This window comes from Carassius carassius, chromosome 41, assembly GCF_963082965.1.
Source record: "Carassius carassius chromosome 41, fCarCar2.1, whole genome shotgun sequence".
Classification (NCBI taxonomy): domain Eukaryota; kingdom Metazoa; phylum Chordata; class Actinopteri; order Cypriniformes; family Cyprinidae; genus Carassius; species Carassius carassius.
The window spans coordinates 25,197,460-25,206,681 of record NC_081795.1 but is presented as its reverse complement, the minus strand read 5'-3'; the positions used below and the strand labels follow the sequence as shown (position 1 = coordinate 25,206,681).

The window sequence follows — 9,222 nt, the reverse complement described above, 5'->3', positions numbered from 1 at the left end:
AGATAAATAGTTGCAGACATGGTCTTGTCCATGGTCTTTTAATGGAATATTTTTCACTGAATCGTAAGATTGTTCAGTAATCATTTTATGCACAAATAAAAATAGAGCATAAAATGTACACTCCAGTAGGAGTCAGGACAATGCGACAGATGATAATTATTTTGAACACAACCTTATTACTTAAAATTATTTGTCTAAATCCTTACAAAACAGTTTACCACTGAAAGTGAAAAAACGCCAAGTATATTCTCTGAGTTGAACTTTTCTTGTACAATATCACTTTTGCATTTTCAGTGTGTCCGTTTACTGGCATGAGCTCTATATCACACACAGTTCTTAATGGCACAGCCACTGTGAGTGTCAGTCTCTGTTAAGGTGTATCTCGGTGAGTAGTTGTGCCGCTCTTTTGGGCAGCTAGTGCAGAGTACCACCCCACCGAAAAACAGAAAGCCCGCTTTGACCCAGCCCACATAGTGTAGAGCGCCAACCCCTATATCCCTCTTCGCGCTTCAGGCACGACACAGGTACCACAGAGGTCAGTCCAGAAAGCATTAATGTGATCCCATAGACCACCACAATCCGTACTTTGGCTCATGGGTTACTGAGGCAGTTTGTGCAATCAGCCCCAACCAGAAAGATGAGGAAAGCCAACCAGGTCAGAGCCATGGTGGTCAAGATCAGCCCGCGATCCGCCTGTAGGGAAGGATCCAAATCCAGCAGCGCTTCATAGAGTTTACACTGCATCTGACCAATGCTCTCGTACACACACGTCATCCACAATCCTTCCCAGAAGACCTGAGCCACCACAATGTTTGTGCCGATGAAGGCTGTCACCTTCCACATAGGCAGAGCACAGATGATGATGGTTCCTGCAAAGCCGATCATTGAAAGAGTGATTCCCAAGACCTGCAGAGCCATGGTGGAGCTGGAGAGGATAGAAAACCGAGACAACCATTTGAAAATTCTTGTTTTATTTCTGAGAAACAATGTTTTAAATAATAAAAGAGATGTGAGTTAGTTGCAGCACTAGCATTTAAATTGCTTTCTCTCATTAGGGGCAGTTTATCAAACTACAGGTGACGTTTAATTATAATTTGTGTTTGAAGCGGGAATTAAACCGATTCTGGCTGAGCAGCAGATTTCTCAACAGAGAGCTGAAGAGGTGCTTGTCATGCTATTATTTCTATCTTTGCATGCTTAGAGATGTAAACAAGTCATGTCAATGCATGTATTCTGACATAAAATAATTTGAATGTGCTTTGCTTAAAAGAATATGTGACATTTCCTTGAAGTGTTGACCAGAAATAACCCTCCCAGCTAGGAATGTCATTGTTCTAAGAATGTTCAGAGAACATGTTCTGGGAATGTTTTCAGCGTCAAGTTTTATTTTAGTTCCCAGAATTTTCTGCTAAAAGGTAGGATAACATTCTCTAAAAACATTGTAAAAATGTTTATTGATAACATTATTAGAAGAATATCGCCTAACATTCAAATTAAGATATAAACAGGAAGCCTCCCATTGAGCATAGGCTGTGTACTCAAATGTTGCTCAGATGTCAAATTTTGGTTGAATGTAAAAACCCAACCTTTGCCATGTTCAGTAACTCCAACAACAGTATTTCCAACTTCACATACTAAAAACCAGATTGACTTTATTTCTGTCATACAGTTTATTTGGGCAGTGTTACACTTGAAGTTTAAATGCTTTGTTTTTGCTGCTGTAGCTATGTATGTTTTGACAAAACAGCAGGAGAATATAAGATCAGAGGATGCTGGTTGCTTGATGATTAAAATATCATTGCATAGTGACCTGATTTCCTACAGTCTAATCTATGGTGTTAGTTGCTCATTAATATAGTTTTTTTTAGGGTAAGTCAATGGTTCTACAGACTGACACCAATCTGAATTTCAATCAGATTATATATACACATTTATACTTAACCTTTTCACACAGAGTGTATAATGTGTATAATGTGTGTATAATGGTGTGTGTCACCATTATAGTGGACAGTGTTTGCTTTAGTTGGGATCTTGGCTTGTGACTTTTTAGTTTAAAAATTAGTTTGGCAGGTCAAGAGTGAAAGTCATCGGGTGGTGATGATTATGTTTTAATGTAAATGTTGTTTGACCTGAATCACTGAACTCATTTACAGTTTTTTCTCTCAGTAAAGCTTCCATTATTTATTGTAATAGCTTTGATTCTACAATGAAGGAGTCTGTACTTTCTTTACATTTTGTAGCCATCTCAAGCAACCAATTCTGATTTTTTATTATTATTAAAGATTTTTTTATTTTAGGCACACACAGATAAAAAGAATCAGCGTATGAATCTCAACAACAGTGACAAACAGCATATTCAGATAAACAGATCTACTCTGAACATCACAAAACTAGATACTAAAAATTCACATAAAAACAGCAAAAATAAAATATAGTTAGAATAAAAAGTTACAAAGACAATTCAGCTCATAATTTATTCATACCGCAATGCATGATGGGAGCCATGGATGAGTTTTTATTGGCTACAACATGCTTTTTTGATGGTCACCATTGTTGTGATGCTCACGCTGATTCTTGATGTCTGTGTGTCTAAACTAAAGAATTCTTTCTTTTTGTAGAACTAACTTTTAAAAACATATTATGCTAAAAATGCTCGATCTCTTTTTTTTCACCTAATTTATGCTTACAATAAGGAAAGCTAAACTCAGGCATTCAGGTCACTCCATGACAACTAGTTCAAACCACAATCAATAGCACACATGATTGCCTTTGCTCTGGTCTGTATGTTAGAAGTTAGTTGCCACAGCCACACAAAATCTGACGTTGATAACTGAAGGGTCAAGATCCCACAAGCAAACACTGAACACTATGATGGTGACACACAAATTATGATTTTCTTGTTTGTTGATCTTGCTTGTTAACATCAGGTGTCTTCAATAATGCTCAATCATAACACAAGTAACTTCTTAATTATCTCATTAACTTCAACTCTGCTACAGTGTTACTTTTAACACCGCTTCAGTGTTTATATGAGTCCACACTCAGAGTGTTAAACTAACACTGGAGATTTTGCTGTGTACCATCCTCAGAAAAGGTTGAGAGCAACACATCTAATTCATCCACAAAGTTACCCAGTGGTCCTGGGGGTCGATAGACAACTACAAAATGTATTTTAAAAGGGTAGGTAACCGTAACTGAATGAGATTCAAAGGAGTTGTTGATACCCAAAGATGGTAAAGGATTAAATTCCGATCATTAGAGATGAGCAGACCAGTACCTCCACCTCTTCCAGTCAAACGCGGGGAGTGGGAAAATGAGAAATTATTGGAGAGCGCTGCAGGTGTAGCAGTGTCCTCTGGTTTGATCCATTTACATTTTGTAAATGTATGTCAGAAATAAAATCAATCTGGTTTATAAAGTGAAGCTGGTACTGTTTTTTTTTTTTGTTATTTAATGTGGAGCTTGACATTAAACAAAGTTTGGGTTTTCACTTTCAATCAAAAATTTACTTCTGAGCAGTTTAAGTCCACATTTTTTGTTATGGGAAGGTTTATTAGAATGTTAGAGGATAATGTTCTAACAATGTTATCAATAAATATATTGCCTCTAAAAAAATATCCAGAACATGAACAATTTCTAGCTGGGCTGCTGAGGAGGGAAATAAGAAATATAACAAATAAGGCTTCCACTGTTAGCAAGGCCAGGTTGTTTGTGTGTATAAGCCTAAGAACTGTGTAACACGAGCCATGTAAGGAAGGCTATAGGCAGGAAAAATAGTTCTCAATTGAACTGAAACTTTAAAATTTTTTATATGAACTATATGTTAAATAAAAATAGCTGTATATTAACTATACATCAACTAAAATTAGCTGAATACAGGTGCATCTCAATAAATTAGAGTGTCATGGAAAAGTTCGTTTATTTCAGTTATTCAACTCAAATTGTGAAACTGTGTATTAAATAAATTCAATGCACACAGATTGAAGTACAGTAAGTAGAGAACCAGAATGGGTAATACCGCCGCGTTAACTGCAAGTCAGTTGCATGTTAAAATCATTCACGAAACGAAAAGGGTAATTGTAAAATGTTGGTTTGTAAATGGAGATAAAAGGAAGAAGTAAAACAACAACATTATAATATAACATTGTAACATCCTTAAAAACCATTAGAAAATTTACAGTGCGTTAATTTCAAAATGTGGGATAGTCTTAGGCTACAGTCTACTCATCAAAAATTTTAAGAAAGGCGCTTACTGCATGCTATTGTTATTAAACAGTCATTAAATAATAGGCCTATATATATATATATATATATATATATATATATATATACAACGATTAAAGCTAAATGTTTTCATTTCGGTTAATTCTTGGTTAAAAGTTCCATATGCAGAGCGAAATGAGAACGGTCCAGCATTTACAAATAATTCTTATTTCTAAATCGCGCTGGTGCCTCATGTGCACATATTCATTGGAAACAGTGCAGTTGTTCACCGTGTCATTCGGCACGAGCAGCGGTCCACTTTGGCATATTTTTGCTCATTATGATTTTTTTTTGTCGATGCTGACAAAGCGTGAACTACAAGCCTATTTTACCTCATGAATAATAGTTAAGCTTCAAATTGGTAACATCACGAATATGGAAATGTTTGGATAACGTAACCTTATGTTTCCTTTAAATTATTATTATTACATTTTTTTTTTTTTATAACTAAGCATATATTATTATATACTGCAATTTTTTTTATCCATTATAATTATTTTAATATTTGTTCTGTTCTGTTCTGATGAATTTGTTACATTTAAAGGATTCGTTGTAAAGTCAAGGTAACAAAAAATATCCTGTTGGTACATTAGCCTATAACATTTAACAACTTATACATGACTTACTTTTTTTTCCTCTCACAAACTTAATTTATTTTTTAGCTTGTTTAAAAAAAAAAAATACATGCAGCAAATGAAAATAGGCGATTAATTGGTTAAAATTTGGTACCGCGGCTTAACAAATTTACATTATATACTTATTAACAGAGTCTGGGCCTAATAGGCTATGTTGTTAAGTATTTACAAGTTTCGTGTGTGTTTTTGTTCAGATTATTATTATTTTTTTATTGCATCTGAAAATGACATTGTGCATCACATTCACTTCACGTGCTCTGCACAGAATCTGCCTCCTGTGATGGTTAGCTGTGGATATAAAGGTTGCTGTCCCATTTTATACAGGAATTGTTCATTTAAAGTAAACAAATAAATAAGTAAATAAAGAAATATAATGTTTCATGGTAACATGCAATCAAGGTCTTCGGATACTGTAAGCTACAAGTCCATTTAGGCTATTTAACATGCACTGTGACATTTTACCATTTTAACTTATAAATTCAATGAGAAATAGTATTGAAATTCAAGTTGAATCTAGTATAAAATATGTTTTAATAGCTCAAATTATTTCTATGAATCAATAATATGTTATTGTGACTTTTTCATCTTATAATTTTTTTTATGAGCTGCATTCGTTTTCCGAAACCAAGCACCCACTTTTTTCTTTTTTGAATCTATTATTCACGCATATCTCCTACAACTGATATTTTTTTTTTTTTTAGCAAGGTCAGGGGAATCAAAATCTAATTACATCATCATTAGAGTTGCCAGTTCACTTCAGAAATGGAAAATAACGGCTATTTGAGATTATTTATTTTATTCTTTATTTTTAATATTTATTCTTGTAGAAAATAAGTGTTTATTCTTTAAGAAAATAGGGTACAGAATAAGGGATGATCCAAATATTTGTATTGATAATACATTTTTAATAATATAGGCCTCTGCCTGCAGTTAAAAAGTTATCATATTTGTTTGGCTTCATCCATTTATGTAGGCTACAATTATAAAAAAAAAAACAAAAAAAACATTCCAAATAAATAACGTCAATTTTAGCATTATAGAATTGGGGTAGTAATTTAGGAGGTGAAAATACTGTGGAAATTACAAATGGCATGAGACAACTGAAGGTCTATGAAATTTTAGTCAATAAAGCATTTTTTAAACAATGGCACTTAAAGTTTTCAACTAAAATATTATTTCAACCATATTGCCTGTGAATAAACAAAATGCATACGATGAAAGGACATTTAGGTTGTAAATGTTTTTTTTGTTTTTTTTAAATCTATTTAACAGCATGAAATTGCAATGAAAAACTTCTTCCTTCAGGTAGACTGGATGTTTTCCTGCCTTGCTAAATGTTGGGCTCATGATCAATGAGTTGTATTGGTTGTATCAACTGATTTAGTAAAATCAAAACTTGCTGACGGTGATCCTGGCTGCTGTCAGCATGAGTCGCACGTGCTGTGAAGCGGGAGCAGCTGACAGAGAATTCTGCTTAGTCTTAAAGGGTTAGTTCGCCCAAGAATCTAAATTATGTCATTAATAACTCACCCTCATGTCATTCCAAACCCATGAGACCTCCGTTTATCTTCTGAACACAGTTTAAGATATTTTAGATTTAGTCCGAGAGCTCTCAATCCCTCCATTGAAGCTGTGTGTACGGTATACTGTCCATGTCCAGAAAGGTAAGAAAAACATCATCAAAGTAGTCCATGTGACATCAGAGGGTCAGTTAGAATATTTTGAAGCATCGAAAATACATTTTGGTCCAAAAATAGCAAAAACTATGACTTTATACAGCATTGTCTTCTCTTCCGGGTCTGTTGTGAGCCTTCCTCAAACGCATACGATCACAAATAACAAAGATTTTCAGAGAAAGAATGATTCATTATCAATTGATAATTTGTTATTATTATGGTCTTGTGGAAATAATAATATGGGCTGCGAGAAAATAATGAATAGGGCTTTTCTAAAAAGAGTGGGGCTGCTGTGAGTGCATGCATGTTTCAACCCAGTAACATGACAACACACCATTACTCGCAGCCAAAAACAGACCGAGTTCAGTTCAGCTGGAGGGGGTTGGGGTTCGGGGCTAGTTCTGTATAGCTTGTGGGGGTCGTGAATTTCTTGCTTTTTCATATCATATGGACAGTGTCTTAACTCGTTAAGTTAAGATGCCTTGACTACAAAATAAAAAAAAAATAAATAAAAAAAAAGGATGCAAACTGTTGTGTTATTTTTATTTTGTTGTGTCCAAACAATGTTTATGTTAACGTGCTTGGATACAGCACTCTGTGAACAGACAGCTTCTTTGGCAGTTAATGTCTGTGGCTCCTTGTGAAGGGGTTCAATGATTGTCTTCTGGACAACTCAGATCAGCAGTCTTCCCCATGATTGTGTAGCCTTGTGAACCAAACTGAGAGACCATTTTGAAGGCTCAGGAAACCTTTGCAGGTGTTTTGAATTGATGAGCTGATTGGCATGTCACCATATACTAATTTGTTGAGATAGTGTATCAGTGGGCTTTTGTTAAATGTGAGCCAAAATCATCACAATTAAAATAACCAAAGACTTAAACTACTTCAGTCTGTGTGCAATGAATTCATTTATTACAAGATTTTTACAATTTGAGTTGAATTACTGAAATAAATGAACTTTTTGCACCTTTTATTAGCTATTATATGAAATAAATTATTTGTAGTCAAAAACAGGTCTATCACGTTATTTGTTGTAAAATAAAACAGCAATGCATCATCTTGTTCTCAGTATGCACACGTTTTGTTCGACTGACTAATGGTGTCAGTAGGTTTTCCTGAACAGCAGGTTTTCCTAGTGTTGAGTACTGTGTGTTCCAATCCCCCACACACAGAAAACAGAATGAGAGTGAACGCAGTACAACCAAATAATTAAAATAAATCCTAATAAAATAAATAAAACAAAATAATATATATATATTTTTTAACAATTTAGGAAACATCTTTAATTTAAAATTCCTATAAGATGTATCGAAAAAGACCAACCAGTAAAACATTCTGCACAACAACTGTTTATGCCTGTATGACCCATCATGTATAGCAACACAAATGCATAATCTTAGACCAAATTCTGTTTAATGGCATGTTCTTCTGAATGTAAACATGGCCACTGTCTTCCCCAGAACAGCTGAAAGAATGTATGGTGATTATGTTGATAGTTTTTTTTTTTTTTTTATCTTGCTGGCAAATATTAAATGATTTCCATCCACCACTCTTTCACCACTGAGAAGCATAAGTTTATTTTTTTGGCTGTAAATTCAGTCTCACAAAGCAAAAGCATCCATATCCTAGGAAATACCCCAAAATCTAATCAAATAAAAAAATAATAAAAAAAAAACAATATATTTGCTAAAAATATGTTTTATAGTATATTTATGTAAAATTTCTACCAATATATTTTTGACAATTCTTGAAAAATAAATTAAAAAATATAAATATAGATTATATTCAAGGCAGTTAAGAAATTATTTTTGCGCTCCATATTTCCAATCCAGAAAATACATTCACGTTTCACATTTAAACAAAAACCTTATTTGTTGTCTATAACATGTGTGAACATATATTTGAAAAAAAATGTATATATACATATATATATATATATATATATATATATATATATATACATATATATTAATTTGAGAAAAATATATAATTTAATATAATAAATTATTTTTTAATTCTTATTCTTATTATTTTTATTATTATTATTATTTTTGGTGTTTGGGCACATTAAATTCATGCATATAAATCCACACATCATTACTGTGATGCTGGATCTGTGTGGCTGAGAAGAGTGTTGACCCCACTGGGTGGCTTTGACATTTGTATATGACAGACGTTGAACAGTGCTCTTTTGGTGGACAAGAACTGCAAAGCAGCCCCCCTCCCAGCACCAGGAGGAGCCCTGCAGCCCAGCCGAGGTACAGTGAAGCACCCAGCTCTCTGCGCTGAGCATCCAGTAACTGGGGATTGTAGAAGTCATTTACTATAATGACAGCAGTCCAGGACACAGTGATAAGACACAAAACTCCATCAGAACCACACCAGGAACAATGGATGCTTTCACTTTTCTTCATTCCTCAGCTATAAAGTTTGTCCATTTCCTTGAGACGAGCGCCACTTTTGTTTAATTAAACTTGTTTAGAATCATACTGAAAGCTTTCTACAGTAAAATTCAGTGTGGCTATATTTATCAAGGTTCATATGAAGTACAGTATTTAATGTTAAGACAGAAATATTTTACAAAAAGCACCTGACCCACATCCTGTTGTCAATATTCAGACGTCTTTGTTAACAGACAGACCTCTTTG

The 9,222-nt window shown here is 34.0% G+C and overlaps 1 pseudogene; it reads right to left on the bottom strand.

Moving 5' to 3' along the window:
• Positions 1-323: 323 nt before the first annotated feature.
• On the bottom strand, positions 324-918 carry LOC132123086 (claudin-4-like; annotated as a pseudogene).
• Between the last annotated feature and the right edge of the window lie 8,304 nt (positions 919-9,222).